This window comes from Cebus imitator, unplaced genomic scaffold (genome assembly GCF_001604975.1).
Source record: "Cebus imitator isolate Cc_AM_T3 unplaced genomic scaffold, Cebus_imitator-1.0 Scaffold645, whole genome shotgun sequence".
NCBI classification, from domain to species: domain Eukaryota; kingdom Metazoa; phylum Chordata; class Mammalia; order Primates; family Cebidae; genus Cebus; species Cebus imitator.
Window position 1 is genome coordinate 499176 of NW_016107960.1, and position 17024 is coordinate 516199.

At 38.6% G+C, this 17024-nt stretch overlaps 1 non-coding gene across 1 annotated transcript; it reads left to right on the forward strand.

The window, feature by feature from the left end:
* Positions 1-9365: 9365 nt before the first annotated feature.
* Positions 9366-9471, forward strand: LOC119469404. The gene has a single exon (XR_005198202.1). It is a non-coding gene; the product is annotated as a U6 spliceosomal RNA (small nuclear RNA).
* Positions 9472-17024: the final 7553 nt, after the last annotated feature.

Consider the following 17024-nt stretch of genomic DNA (forward strand, 5'->3'; position numbering starts at 1 on the left):
TTATGAGTAAACAAACTGAATAATTAAAGTGCAAAAAATATGGACTAGTGTTAACAGTTCAACAAAAATAGGTGCCAATAGTAAATTATATTTTAATTCATAAAACATTCTGTGGAATGGTACCAACTGCTCATATCTTGAGATTTGTTTTTTCTTTTAACCAACTGACTTTGAATTATGTCATGATGACATTCTGTTAGAATCACTTATAACTGATAAGCATGTAATGAATAACTTCACATATATTTGTCTTCAAATATCTGGTGTTATCATAAACTTGAAAGGACAGAGATCAAGCAAGTGATAATTGCTTAATTCCATATGTACATTATCATTTAAACATATTAACTTGGAAATAAATTCTTAAGGAATATCTCCATCTTGATTTATTGCACAGAAGTTCAAGTATAAATGCAAAAATGGTTATTACTTAGGGCACCTCTTCTTCCTCCGTGCATACACCAAAAGAAAAAGACAAAAGAAAAAAAAAGCCATCTATTTATTAGTGTAAAAAAGAGACCATATTGGCCAAAAGACTCAGCTGGTCTTTGTAAAGGAGTTTATGGCTTTCAGCTGAAATCTCTAAGTGAGAATTCTCATTCCCAGCTGCTGGCTCCCTGGGAGCTCCCGGAGGCCTCTGACCCTATTTCCATGGAGACAGAGGTGGGAAGGGTAAAAAATAAGTTAAGGGAGAAACTTTTCTTAAGGCAGTATTTTCAAATCCCCACTCCTCTAATACTAATGACTGTCCAAGTTAAAACTGGCCACACATCACTATTTGAAATTCACTTTCAGTTTTTCACTAAAAATGAGGTATTTGATTGTAAAGATATATTTGCAGAAAAAAAAATATGCCTGCCCTATTTGATGCATTTAATTGAAGCTCTAAATGAAGACAAAATGGCTGCTAACATTTAACAATGGAGAGAGAATTCTAGCCTGTTTAAGGGTCTGGTTTGTGGCCCAGTTCTACGAATGTTACATGTCAGAGCTCTGCAAACGTCTGTACCTGTGGGGGTTGACGCTCCCTCAAAGATCAGAAAAGTGAGATCTTTGTTAGGAGAACTTAAAAAGGGATGATTCTTCTCACATATCAGTTAAGCCATTCCCTCGCCTATCAGCCTTTGTTCCTGTTTAACTGAAGCTAATAAAAATTATCACGATACTACAACTACGGCTACACCTGGCTACCAGCAGCCATTTTTGAGTTATTACTGCATTCCTGCTACTGTATGATGTGTTTTCTCACTTTGCTGTAGTCTCTCACTTTGCTGTAGTCTCTTAAAAAAGTGCTTTTTATCTGGGAACAATTCAAATATACACAAAAAGAGCATATCAAGGGTTGAGCCCCATGTACCTGTCACTTGCTCACGGCAATATCAATAGGTGACCACTTCTGTTTTATTCATACCCCCACCCATTCTTCCCTTTATGATTTTGAAGCAAATCTTATATATTTTTATCAATGAATATTTTAGTCTGTAGTTATAAAATATAGGACTCATTAAAATTAAACACAATAGACTAGGCACAGTGGCTCAAACTTGTAATGTCAGCACTTTGGAAGGCTGAGGCAGGCAGATCCTTTAAGTCCAGGGGTTGGAGATCAGCCTGAGAACTGTGGCAGAGCCCCATCTCTACCAAAAAAAAAAAAAAAAAATCACCAGAGTGTGGTGGCACATGCCTGTAGTCCCAGTTACTTGGGATGCTGAAGTGGGAGACTTGCTTGAACCTAGGAGCAGAGGTTGCAGTGAACCTAGAGATTACACTACTGCACGCCAGTCTGGGCAACAGAGCAAGACCTTCTCTCTAAAAAATAAAAACAAAAATAAACACAGTATGATTATCATGCCTAAAAAATCAAGAATTTTCTAATATCAGCAAATATCAAGTTAGTGAGTCGGCTTTCTGAATTATTATTATTGTTGTTATATTACTATTATAACACATTTCATAAATATAAAAATGGAGGGAAAGAGAAGTTTAAAATCCTGCACAATATCTCACAGAAGATACAGAGGCAAGCCTGGGTTAAAATCCAGATGTAGCTGAGTACAAAACCTGTGTTTAGTTAGGTAAGTAAGCTCCCAAAGTCACAAAGGTAATAATCATAAAATAATGAGAGCCAACTTTTTTTGTGCTTATGATGGCTAAACTTTCATCTGATTCCTTGTTTTTACTCATTTGAATTTCACAATAACCCTTTGAGGTAGGTGCTATTATTCCCATTTTACAGATGAGGAAATGAAGGATGAGAGGAGTTAGGCAACATCCAGTCAGGGGCACATTCAGTCATTCCCCCACTTATTCATTTATTCACTGGCTTTTCTTCTCATATATCTTCGTAGTCATGAATCTATGCATCTACATATCTACTTATTTGAATAGGTAATATGTTCTCATGGCTCAAAACTCAAGAGGTTCAAAATGGTACACATGGAAAAAATCTCTGTTACCTCTGTCCCAACCAACCAGTTTCTATTCCCAGAGGCAATCAATATTTTCAGTTTTCTGGGTATCCTTTTGTGGATATGTTATGCACATAGAAGTAAATGCAGATCCTTTTCTCCCACCCGCCTTTTTTTTTTTTTTTTTTTTTTTTCCTTTTTTTTTTTATATTTTTTTTTTTTTTTTTTTTTTTTTTTTTTGAGACAGAGTCCCGCTTTGTCAACCAGGCTGGAGTGCAGTGGTGTGATCTGCAGCCTCTGTCTCCCAGGTTCCAGCAATTCTCCTGCTTCAGCCTCCCAAGTAGCTGGGATTACAGGCAACTGCCATTACACCTGGCTAATTTTTGTATTTTTAGTAGAAATGGGGTTTCACCATGTTGGTCAGGCTAGTCTTGAACTCCTGACCTCAAGCAATCCACCTGCCTTGGCCTCCCAAAGTGCTGGGAATGCAGGCATGAGTCACCACGCCTGGCTTCCTCCTATTTTTACATGGAAGGCAGCATACTAGGCACACGGTTCTGCATTTACATTTTTTCACTTAGCATTTTTTGGAACTTCATCACTGTCTTTTACACAGAGTCCATGCAACTCCAACCTACCCATTCATATTGGCAAGCAAACCCAAGTCTGAGTTTCTAAGTCTTTAAATTTTAATTGCCATGCAAATATTTAATATTGAATTGGAACTTCCATGTTTTCCCAGCTCAGACTTTGAGCTTGCCTTAGCATTCTTTAAAATCAATTCATTCTGCTATCATTGCTTCAAGTAATGCCCTGACACTTACTCTAAAGCAAAGCACATTGAATCATGTTCCTTGAGATCCTAGCAAAGTTTCATTTAAAAAAAAATCCAATTTTGTAATCAACTAGCCTTTAGTTGTTCTTCAATTTATTCCTTTCATTTTCTGGTTACAATTTAAACTGTTCTCAAAGAGGACATAAGATGCCTCCCAGTAAAATAGACTATCAATTAATGTATGAAATACAAATAACAGATAAAGATGGACAAACTATTGTTAAATGTTTCCTCTGAGAATTTCTAACCACATGGGTTTGGGACCCTAATTGCCAATATCTGTCTAGTACTTAAAAACATCCTGGCCAGGTGCAGTGGCTCGTCCTTGTAATCCCAGCACTTTGGGAGGCCAAGGCAGACAGACCACCTGAGGTCAGGAGTTTGAGACCAGCCTGGCCAACATGGTGAGGGCTTGTCTCTATTAAAATACAAAAATTGGCCAGGCACAGTAGCTCACGCCTGTAACCCCAGCACTTTGGAAGGTCAAGGCAGGTGGATCACCTGAGGTCAGGAGTTTGAGACCAGCCTGACCAACATGGAAAAACTCCATCTCTACTAAAAATACAGAATTAGCCAGGCATGGTGGCACATGCCTATAATCCCAGCTACTTGGGAGGATCATTTGAACCCAGGAGGCGGAGGTTGCAGTAAGACAAGATTGCACCATTGCACTCCAGCCTGGGCAACAAGAGCAAAATTCCAGCTAAAAAAAAATTAGCCAGGTGTGGTGGTGAGTGCCTGTAGTCCCAGCTACTTGGGATGCTGAGGAATGAGAATTACTAGAACTGGGGAGGTGGAGGTTACAGTGAGCTGAGATTGCACCACTGTACCACAGCCAGAGCAACAGAGTGAGACACTGTAATGATTACAAAAAAATGAAGAAAGTTTCCAAATTGGTATTTTTGCTCCTTAAATTCAGACCCCAAGTGAACTTCTACGTGTCGAATTCCATGGTACCTCTGGCATCAACATTTTTTCTCTCTTACTTTCTGTACACACACACACACACACACACACACACACGCGCGCACACACACACGCGCACACACACACACAAATAATAACTTGGAGAAACAAGCCACCATGAATAAGAATTAGCAAAACAGGAAACTATATAAACAGACCCATAAAGATGGTAGATATTAGAATTATCAGATAAAAATATAGTTAAAAATAGAGAGACTTCAAAAGGAACAAAAACATAAGAGAGATCAAGAGATACTGAGGATGAGGTGAGATAATCTAATGTAAGCAGATTTCTAAAAAGATAATAGGAAGAATGGAACATAATATTTGAAAAGAAAACAACGAATTTAACAGACGTTAAGTGAATTATTATATGTATTAAAAGACCAATTCTTAGATTCAGACATCCCAACAAATTCCAAGCAAGTTAAATAGAAATCTCTACTTAGACGCTTATAGAGAAACTATGAAAGTAAAACAAAAAAGAAAAAAAAGTCCATTAGAAAGAATAAGAAAGACAGGTTTACTACCAAAGAAGAACAATTAATTTGACAGTTGACTTCTCAATAGCAACATGGAAGTGAGAAGACAGTGGAATACTATTTTTAAATTGTCGGAGATAAAATAACTGCAATCATGTAATTGTTCACCTAGTAAAACTATCATTTAATAGTAAGATGAAATAAAGAGTTTTTCATACAAATATTGAGAAAGTTTACCACCATAAAATCTTTAAAAGATTTGATGAACTCCTACATGATAGATTTTGTAATGAAGAAAATGGATCTTAGAGGTTCTCAATTTCAAGAAAAAGACAACAAGCAACAACAATAATAATATGTTAAAATCTAAATGCAAAGATGGAATAAAACATTGACCTCTAATTTATGGAGTTGCAAAAAAATTTCAAAATAAAATACTCAATTAAGAAATCATATGTCAGGAGGAATGCCATTTAATATTAAAACATTACTAACTTGTTATACTCTGCAGATTAAAAGTGTTAATTAAATTTAGACTTTTGAAAATTAAATATGCTGGTTAAAATTTTTAGGATAACCACAAAAACTACAGAGGAAAAAATGGAATAAAGAAAAACTCAATCTGAAACAACCCAAAAAAGTAAAAATGGGGAAAAGCAAAACAAAGCGGAAAAACTGGAGTATATAGACTGTGAAAGTGAGATGGTAGAAATGAATTAAAAGGTAGATGGACTAAAATCCCTAGTTATGAGACTATCAGACTGGGGTTTTTTATAAAGGTAATTTACTATTTTACATGTGCTACATTCAGCCAAAACTTAAGTACAGAGAAAGATTTAAGTCAAAAGATGAAAAACTAGACAATAAGCAGATACCAAAAGAAAGTTAGCAAGATTATTTTAGTATCAGACAAAGTAGACTTTAAGGCTGAAAGCATTACAAAATATACTGAAATAGTATATTTGTATAAAAGTTTTAATTTATCAGGAAGATATGGCCACTCTAGTTCATATAGTGCAATAAAATGGCTTCAAAATATATAAAATAAATATGAAAAGAACTATAGGAAGAAACTGACATGCCTAATCCATTGTCATACTAGATCTGTCGTTCTCAAACTTCAGTGAGTGTTCAAATCACCTTGATGGCTTGTTAAAACCCAGATTGAAGCCGGGTGCCATGTTTTATGCCTGTAAACCCAGCACTTTGGGAGGCTGAGGTGGGCAGATCACTTGAGGTCAGGAGTTTGAGACCAGCCTGGCCAAATGGTGAAACCCCATCTCTACTAAAAATACAAAAATTAAAAACAAACAAACAAAAAACAAAAATTTGCTAGGTATGGTAGTGCATGCCTATAGCCCCAGCTACTCATCAGGCTGAGGCAGAAGAATCACTTGAACCCGGGAGGCAAAGGTTGCTGTGAGCCAAGATGGTGCCCTGCACTCCAGCCTGGGTGACATTGTAAGATTCTGTCTCAAAAAAATTGATCTAACTTCCTTCCCAACCTGATCTGCCTGATAAATCCCATATGAACAATTCTCTCTGGAGAGACGGTTCTACTTCTTATGGCTTGATTACGCCATTTGCCAAAGTTAAAATTTCTTTCTCCCCTTCTCCCTACAGAACTTTGCCTATTAAATTTTTGATAATAGCTCAAAACCCAATTCCCTGTGGAAATTTTTTTTTTTGTATTTTTAGTAGAGACAGGGTTTCCCTGTGTTGGCCGAGCTAGTCTCGAACTCCTGGCCTCGTAATCCACCTGCCTCAGTCTCCCAAAGTGCTGGGATTACAGGTGTGAGCCACCGCACCCAGCTGCAATTATTTATTCAATTAACTATATAGGAATTTTGAGAAGACAGGACACACCACAGATACATTCTTATGGGAGTAAGTCAAAGAAGGTCTGACATGTGGCTGCTTTCTGTCCCTACACAGAAAAAATTCAAATAGCATAGTTAATTTACCACAAAGTTTTAGGCAAAAGTCTGGTTACACAGTCAGATCCACCATGGAAAGTAAAACATCTTTGACCTTCTAACTTATTTTTAATTTTTATTACATAATTTGAGGTAACATATATATGCATTTTTAACTTGATCACTCTATAAGGTTTACAAGGAAAAATAATCTTGTCCAACCCTACCCATTCCTGAGTTCCACCACCTAGAGGAACTACTTCCAACCTTTAGGCTCTTCAGGTTTTCATTCCATTTTTGAAGAAACATACCTATATTGCTACTTCTTGATTTAGACATGATTTTCTCTATTAGATTAGGATTTAGTTATTTCACAACTACGATCCTTAGACTTTACTGCACACAATTAGTTATTCATGTTCCCAACATAAACCTTTCACAATTTTTGGCCAACTCAGAGTATAGTGTTTACATTATTTTGATCATGTAAGTACCAGTTGAGCCATGTGGTACCCTGTGAACACATTTTTTTCCTTGTATAACTTCTAAATTTTACAAGAGTTAATTGCTTCTTTTGTATTTATAATTTTCTATTTACATATTATTAAGTTATACCCAAATTCTCCATTCAAATGTCTAACATGCCCCTCAGTATTGACAAATTCAATTGGCAATTTCTATGTTCCATCTTCCCCTCTTAAAGACACCCCTCTCGGAGTACTCCAGCTTCTTATTCCAATCTGGTTTACTGAAGGAATTCATTCACTATCACCCTAGAAATTCTCATCACCTCTTTCTTCCGTGGGATACCATCTTCCTTGTTTCTCCTGTGTGCTTAGGGTGGGGCTTGTCAGATTGCAGGCCTTTCTGTACACAAGGCCCATCTGGTTCTTTGTGGAATCCCAAAGCCAGTTATCTTTAGGATTTATCTCTTGGGCTTATCAGCTTTCTCAGACAGAATCATTCAGTTGCCTGATAGTAGGGGTGTGCATACAAGACTCGCAGCCAGTGTTTTGGAAAGGCCTTGGGGAAGGGGCGGGGTTACTCTTCAGTATGCAGATGTTTCCTTAATCCCTCTGTTTTCAATAAAGAGCCTTACTTTTACCTTCAAAGGTTCCAGGGGTCTAAAAAACTTCCCTCTCCAGTCTAGATGGATGAGGTTGAAAGTCATATCATCAGATCATAAAACTACCAAGATTATAAAAGAGGTCAATCAGTTAAATTTTATAGCCAACAAATATTTATTGAGTGCCTAATTTGAACAAGGCATTGTGTTAGAAATTGAGAGAAGGCATACTTCTTTACCAAATTCCTTGGAACTGGGACCTGTTATTTGAGAGAAAAAAAAAAGAGTCAAGTTTTCTACAAATCTCAGAAAGTGGTGTTCACACACAAGGTTTTGAAACGCATTATTCCAAGAAGGTGTAGGCCAAATGTGGAAACGGTTTCAAAAAAATGTAGGAAAATTTATAATATCCGCTCCATCATGACAAACTACAGTGTTGTAGAAATATTTCTGACCTCTGAGACTCTTGACAAAGAGAGCAAACATCTTTCAACAATTTTTTTTTTTTTGAGACTGTCCCTTTTGCCCAGGCTAACATACAGTGGCGCAATCTCAGCTTACTGTAACCTCCACCTCCTGGCCTGCCTCAGCCTCTCGAGTAGCTGGGATTCAGCCACTCGCCACCATACCCAGCTCATTTTTGTGCTTTTAGTAGAAACGAGGTTTCACCGTGTTGACCAGGCTGGTCTTGAACTCCTGGTCTCAAGTAATCTACCCACCCTGGCCTCCCAAAGTGCTGGAATTACAAGTGTTAGCCACCGTGCCAGGGCCTCTTTCAATAATTTTGACTGATAGTGAAAGGTATGTTCCTGGAATGCTACATGCAGTTCCTAGAATATACTAAATTCTACTTTGATTAAGTGTATCTACTATTGTCCCTATCTGTCAGCAGATATTTTCTATATTATTCAAATTATGTGTGGAGTGTAGTCTTTGGGCCTCTGGGGCTCCCCAAGGTCACAACTAGTTTTTATAGTAATACTAAGACATTGTTTGCCTTAGTATTATTAATACTAGTATTATTAACAGTAGCCTTTTCTATAGTGTTGATATTTACAACAATGGTGCTTGTGCTTTAGCATAAACAATGACAGTAGCATAAAACTATGCCAGCAGATGCTGTATTCTTCATGTTGGAAATAGATGTTGGAAATAGATGCTCGGTGCTGCAAAGAAAAATTAGCACTGGGACAAAGGATCTTTCAGCAATGCAATTTTTACTTCCTGGACTGCAGGAAGGGTTTTCTCACTCACCAACTTGCCATGAGAGTACAGAGAACAAAGGATAACAGACATATTTATTTCTTATGCATTGAGGGTTGTCCTTACTGCTGTGTCTGATCTCTGTTGACTGGAGCCAGACCTCACAATCTAAACTAAAACCCAATCGGCTAATAACTTGAAGCTTTTCTAAACAGGTGAAAGCAATGGGGAGCTGGGGCATGCCTGTGAGCATGTCCAGCACAGATATCTCAGTTAAAGTACAAGGACATAGAATGTACTACGTGCCTGTAAGCATGGCATGTCTAACAGCTACATAAGACAGGAGTTAACAAAGTTATTAGCACACTTATTCTTTAACAAGAAAGGAAACTTTAAAAAGGAACTTTTCTACTTCCCACACTTCACCACAAGGCTCTTGCAGAAAAAAAAAAATGCCAGTTTCATTGTTCCACTTAAGAATGTCTTTGAGTGTCCGCTTCAGCAGCACATATACTAAAATTGAAATGATACAGAGAAATTGGCACAGCCCCTATGCAAGGATGACATACACATTTGTGAAGCCTTCTATATTTTCAAAAAAGAATGTCTTTGAAACAGCATTGAAAACACTTCTCAAATCTCAACCATTATGTACACTTTAAAAATATTCTGTATGACAAAATGGGATCTGCACCGAAAACGCTGTGGCTGTATGCTCAAGCGTGACGGTCGGTGCGAGGGAAGGTGCACGTTTAATTGCATGAGATACAAGCTGAAGAGCCGTTTTTCACAATGCACTTTTTTTTTTTAACTTGAAAGAACAACTGACAGACAAATTATAGTTATTCATACTTGAGAATTTGTAAGACATTTTCTCAAAAATTAATGAAGTGAGTCTGTCACTTCAAGGAAAACAACTGGTGGTATTTGTTGCCAGTGATAAAATTTAGCTTTCAAGTGAAAATTAGAATATTGGAAAATTCATATTCACCACTGTGGGCTTGACAATATCCTAATACTTAGGGCTTGCTGACGAGATTGCTGATGATGTTAACAATCGTGATTTAGAAAAAAAAATGGCTTTGGAGAAGGTCTCACTCTGTTGCCCAGGCTAGAGTAGAACTCCTGGACTCAAGCGATTCTCCCACCTAAGCTTCCCAAGTGGCAGGGACTACAGGTGAACCTGACTGCGCCCAGCTAACAATCATATTTTTTTTTTGATATTAAAATAATAACATTGGTGATAAAACATGTCAAATTTGGGAAGAGCAACATAACTCAGTGAACCAATATTTTCCAAATGATTAATGCACAGGTAAAAGAACCATTCAAAGTGAAATATGGAAGAATTTTAATTTCACAAGCAACATTTAAGAAACGACTACTTGGTGATTTGGGGGTAATAGTAAAGAAAAATATCCACAACTATTTGAAAATCTATTAAAATACTCCTTCATTTTCCAACTATACATATATCAGCATAATGAAAGAAGTAATAGACATGAGGATCCAGCTGTCTCCTATTAAGACAGACATTGAGGTGTTTATTTATTTATATGTAAATTTTACTTCGTTCTGGGATACATGTGCCGAACGTGCAGGTTTATTACATGGTATGCAGGTGCCATGGTGGTTTGCTGCACCCATCAACCTGTCATGTCGGTTTTTGAGATGGAGTGTTGCTCCATCGTCCAGGCTGGAGTGCAGTGGTGCCATCTTGGCTCACTGCAACCTCCGCCTCCTGGGTTCAAGCGATTCTCCTGCCTCAGCCTCTCAAGCAGCTGGGACTACAGGTGCATGCCACCAAGCCCAGCTAATTTTTGTATTTTTAGTAGAGAAGGAGTTTCACTATATTGGCCAGGTTGGTCTCAAACTCCTGACCTCATGATCGACCTGCCTCAGCCTCCCAGAGTGCTGGGATTACAGGCGTGAGCCACTGTGCTCAACCTGTCATCTAGGTTTTAAGTCCTATATGCATTAGGTATTTGTCCTAATGCTCTCCCTCCCCTTTCCCCCAAACCCCAACAGGCCCTGGTGTGTGATGTTCCCCTCCCTGTGTCCATGTGTTCTCATTGTTCAGCTCCCACTTATGAGTGAGAACATGCTATGTTTGTTTTTTTGTTCCATTTTAGTTTGCTGAGAATAATGTTTTCCAGCTTCATCCATGTCCCTGCAAAGGACATGAACTCATTATTTTTAATGGCTGCACAGTATTCCATGGTGTATATGTGCCACATTTCCTTTATCCAGTCTATCTTTGATGGGCATTTGGGTTGGTTCCAAGTCTTTGTTATTGGAAATACTGCTGCAATAAACATATGTGTGCATACAGATATCAAGGTTTTTGCAATGATGTAACAATGCTAATTTTCTCACTATTTTAAAAAATAGTTAAGTCTCATAAAATATGCAGTGATCCCTAATTTTTGATATTACCCAACCTCCCCTCCAGGGACACCAGGAATTATCCACAGACACTTTTGGTTGTCACATTGGGTGGAGATGGCAGGAAAGGTGCTGCTGGCATCTAGTGCGTAGAGGGCAGGGATGCTACTGAACATCTTATAATGCGGAGAACAGCTTCCACAGCAAAGAGTTATCCAGCATGAAACATCAATAGTGAGGAGGCTGAGAAGCCCTAGACTAAATTATAGAAGAGAGACACAAAAGCTGCCTGTCAAAACAAACAATGAAGCCAAATCACCTAAGTGTATGTATCCAAAATGCTACATTTTTAGATCAAGACGCATCAGATTAGAGTAAGATACTAGGTTTCAGTCATGAAAGCTGTTTTCTGATTCACCAGAGAGAACAGTCTGTAATTTTCTTTTTCTTTTTCTTTTTTTTTTTTTTAGACGGAATCTCGCTCTGTTGCCCAGGCTGGAGTGCAGCGATGTGATCTCAGTTCACTGCAAACTCCGCCTCTCGAGTTCAAGCGATTCTTCTGCCTCAGCCTCCTGAGTAGCTGCGATTACAGGCACCACCCCTGCCTGATTTTTGTATCTTTAGTAGAGAAGAAGTTTCACTATGTTGGCCAGGCTGGTCTCGATCTCCTGACCTCAGATGATCCACCTGCCTCAGCCTCCTAAAGTGCTGGGATTACAGACATGAGCCATCGCTCCTGGCCTCCATCTGTAATTTTCTACTGGAAAATATAGGGCTAACTTTTGAGCTCTGGCTTATCATGAAAACTAACAGTGTTTTCAAAGTTCATTCTATCTCATGTTCAACATATAACTCACGTTTGGTATTATAATCTGCATTTGTGTTTCTGAATACATAGCAAATGTTAGGTCAGTGAGTGTGAACATGAAATAAAAGACACAGTAATCAGCACCCTGTACTCTGGGCTTTGACTCAAGGCATCTTCTTCTTCTCTTTTTTTTTTTTTTTTGAGACAGAGTCTCACTCCGTCACCAGGCGCCAGGCTGGAGTGCATTGGTGTGATCTCGGCTCACTGCAACCTCCGCCTCCTGGGTTCAAGCAATTCCCCTGCCTCAGCCTCCCGAGTAGCTGGGACTACAGGTGTGCACCACCACACCTAGCAAATTTTTTTGTGTTTTTAGTAGAGATGGGGTTTCACCATGTTGGCCAGGATGGTCTCGATCTCTTGACCTCGTGATCCACCCGCCTTGGCCTCCCAAAGTGCTGGGATTACAGGCGTGAGCCACTGCAGCTGGCCAACGACTCAAGGCATCTTCTAAGGTTCCCCAATTGTTAATGAAATACAAGACTTAAAGCATTTGTAAGATGTCATGTTTTTGAAAAATAGAATAGTACTAGAGAATAAAGCTAGTACATGGTTGTCGGACACATTAATGACATCATTTTGGTAAGACAGGATTTATATGACTCCTAAAAATCTCACCATAGGTGTGATCATCATATCAGTCAACTAGTCATACCGATGTGTGGTTGAATTTTGTCTTTCCAACTATTACTCCTTATCCCCCAATATGGTGAAGTCCTAACCCCTGATACCTATGGGTGTGACTTTATTTGAAAGTTGGGTCTTTGCAGATGTAATCGAGTCAAAATGAAGTCATATTGGTTGAGCCCTAAACCCAATCACTGGTGTATTTATAAGGACAGACAGATTTGGAGACACACACACAGAAGGAATAAGGCCACTTAAAGACAGAAGCAGAGACTGGAGTGAAACAGCTACCAGACAAGAATGCCCAGCATTTCCAGGAGCTGCCAGCAACAAGAAAGTGGCAGGGAAGGATTCTTTCCTGGAACCTTCAGAGGGATCATGGCCCTGCCAATTTTGGACTTCTAGAACTGTAATACAATACATTTCTGTTGTTTTAAGCCACCCAGCCTGTGGTATTTTGTTACAGTAGCTCTAGGAAACTAACAAACTTACCAATCTATACCAAAGTCTCTTCTTCAAACCTTTTGCAGGTAGGTTAGTGGTCTTGGGCTGAGAGAATCCAATAATGGGGCACTCACTACCTAACAGTGCAGGCAGATTCATTGGGGGCTGTTTTTAAAAGTTATAGAATTCTTCCTTATAATGAACAGACAGACATGTCTGTTTGGTTGTTTACATTGTTTTATTTTTCTGAACTGTTTAGAATTCTGTCATCTGTAACACATACCGTGATATACTTTGGCAAATGACTCACTGAAAGTTCATCTTGTTCAAAGACAGAAACTGAAATCCTGAAAGGTCACATCGAGGCTCTGGTTACTGACCATCTTCAAAGCCAGCAGGTAGCTCAAATGGGTGTAGTCACGCCTTGAGCTCAAAGGAAAAACTGTGGCTACCATGAATGAGAATGGGTGGCATCACCTCAAATCATTCACATTCAGTTTTTAAAAAGTTTGCAGAGAGAATTAGGCCCACAGGTTAGGGGCCCAATTTATATAAAAGAGATAAGCAACTTCCAAGCTTTACAAAATTAGCAGCCAAGATAGGATTAGAATCCAGTTCCATATGAAAGAAAACCTCCATTGGTTTTGTGACTCAACACAGCGTGCCTTCCCTGAGCACAATATTGGAATAACTGTCATTTAATCCATTGCACACTGTCCCTTGTGAAGGGAGCTCTTCATAAGGTGTTTAACAGAAGCTCACAAATTAGTTTACTCCGGTGCCATTGTATCTTTTCATGGCAATTGAAATTCTATTTATAATAAATTCACTCAGTATTCACGTGGGCGATGCATACATTTCAAAATATTCTGCTATAATTTGTATCTAATTAGTTAATACTTTGAGTACTGCCAAAAGTTTTTTTTATTCGGGGGTGAATTGGCTGTTTCAACAACAGATTCTCAAAAACATCTGTAGAATACAATCAACTGACAAAAGTATTTATGTTACAGTTTTTCACTGTGACATAAGGGGACATTCCATTTTATGTGCTTTGCATTTATTGCAAGAGCTTGGGCCACAAGGATGCTCTGTGGGATGGACTTTCCTTACTATCATCTTGTCTTGTTTTCCCTTTCTCTGTTCCCTCAAATTTACAAGGTGCTTTAGATGGAAAATTTAATAGCCTGATAGGACATTTTGTTTTGCATCTCAACCTCTCATTATTTTTGTACTTGGCCCTCTATATCCACAAATTCAGAAGATTTTGATCAACAGTGGGTGGAGATATTCAAGGAAAAAATAACATACAATACAACAATAAGAGTGCAAACAAAGAAATACAGTGTAAGAGCTATTTACATAGCACTTACATGGTATTAGATATTTATAAGTTATCTAGAGATGATTTAAAGTGTACAAGAGGATGTGGATAGGTTTGATGCAAACACTATGCCAGTTTATATCACAGACAGGAGCATCCCAGATTTTGGTATCTGAGAGGATCCTGGAACCAATCCCGCCCCCTGGTTACCGAGGGCCAACTCTAGCTAATAATGAAAAGCAAGGATGACAGCCACACTGGAAATCACTTTGAATATGGAAGAATGCTGACAACAGAGCAGGTGTTGGCTAATTATAATGAAGGTGCTGAAGACGATGATCATGAAAATAACAGCAGCCAACAACGATGGCACTTACTGTGCTCCAGTAATGGAACTAGATCTCATCTGGCCCTCTTAACAGCTCCGTGAAGTAGGTATGTATTATCCACCTCTTGAAGATGGGAAAACTGAAGCTTTGGGAGGTTAAGTTACTTCCTCAAGGTCTCAGAGCTAATAAGTTGAGGGCCACCGTTCAAAGCCTACCTTGCAGAGTCCATGCCCTTCATCCTTATATTACCGGGTCTCAGCTGTGTTTTAGGAGACATCATACAGGTGTGTAGTAAAATTCATATTTCTACTGTGTATACTAGTGTGTATATTATGTATTTTTACAATGCTATCATTTCAGTCACTGCCTTACTGATTTAGACAGGAGGCAAACTAGCTTTTTCACCCAAGTTTTGTTTAATTCCACATTGAGTGCAGGGTAATTTTGTCTAAATATTGTTTCAGTTACTCCTTTTGATATGCTAGTAAAAGGGGGAAGACCTATTTCTAAAAATCTGATAACTAGATCTTCCCACCACCCTATTGGGCTCTGAGATGGGACCATCAGACTCCAAGGCACAATGTCCTTTTTTTTTTTTTTTTTTTTTTTTTGAGGCAGATTTTTTTTTTTGTTGCTCAGGTTGGAGTGCAATGGCTCAATCTTGGTTCACTGCAACCTCCGTCTCCTGGGTTCCAGCGATTCTCCCATCTCAGCTTTGCAAGTAGATGGAATTACAGGCATGCACCACCACACCCAGCTATTTTTATTTTTTGTTTTTGTATTTAGTAGAGATGGAGTTTCACTGTGTTGGTCAGGCTGGTCTCGAACTCCTGACCTCAGGTGATCCATGTGCCTCGACCTCCCAAAATGCTGGGATTACAGATGTGAGCCAACCATGCCTGGCTGGCACAGTGTATTGTATAAGGACTCTAGAGTCAGGGTGTCTGCATTCAATTACCAGCATCGTCACATCATCGCTTGCTAGTTGTGTGATCTTGGATAAGTCTTAACATTTCTTTAATCTTCAGTTCCATTCTCTTAAAACAGACAATAGTTGTAACTCCTCACAGAGCTGTTGGGTAGATTAAATTAATCCATACATGTAAAACACTTGGAACAGTGCTTGACATACAGTGAGTGTTCCTTAAGTACTAGCTAGCATTACCATTACTGTCAACATCACCATCATCATCACCATCACCATCATCACCTCCCAGCCCCTTGTAGGAATCTAAGTACTTGACACCTTTGTTTTCACTATGGAAAACTACATAGTCCTAAAGATCTTCGTTTATAGCCCCCAAATTCCTTAGGGAAATCATAAGCGGTATTAGGACCTTAGTAATTATTTATGTTTGTACTCAACAGCAATAATTTTCAGAATAATGTGATGGACAGGCCAAAAATCTAATTTTTATGGAATCGTCTTTTTGAAAAGTAATCAGTGAAGAAGTTTGTTTTTAAAAGGTTACTTCTGGCTAAGGATAATGTTTATAAGTCATATAGCACAGCAGCTGGTACATAATAGGCACTCAGTAAATGTCACTGTCACTACTATTAATGTAGCATGTTCATATCGGTTTTGTGGTCCTTATTAGTACTTTATCACACAGGTTACTTCACTGTTGTGAATATAGTATTTGCTAGAATTTCTGCTTACTGAAGATGCTGACACTTAAAGTAGAGCAATCACCCTTTCTCCTTCTCTGACTTTCTGGATAAAATATCTCTCTTGTCCTCTTCTGTAAATCTGGAATTAGAAAAACTGAACCTGGGTGTGAAAGAATAAATCAATTAGAGTGCATACACATGTCACAACAGCATTCTGTTGGGAGGTGCTTACACCAGAGCTTCCAATTTCAGGTTCATCAACAGATTCTGTCTCAAATTTCATTGTGGATATCATTCTATTAACGTCAGCGCAAAGTAAGTAAGCACATAAAAGGATTCAAGTTTCAGTTCTGTTTCCATTATGAGAAACAGTGAGCTCTTGGAATAGGACCACTGGGATAAATAACCTGCTGTAAAGACATTTCCGGCTGGGAGCTGTGGCTCACGCCTGTAATCCTGGCACTTTGGGAGGCTGTGATGGATCAGATCACCTGAGATCAGGGGTTCAAGGCCAGCCTGGCCAACATGACGAAACCCCATCTCTACTACAAATACAAAAATTA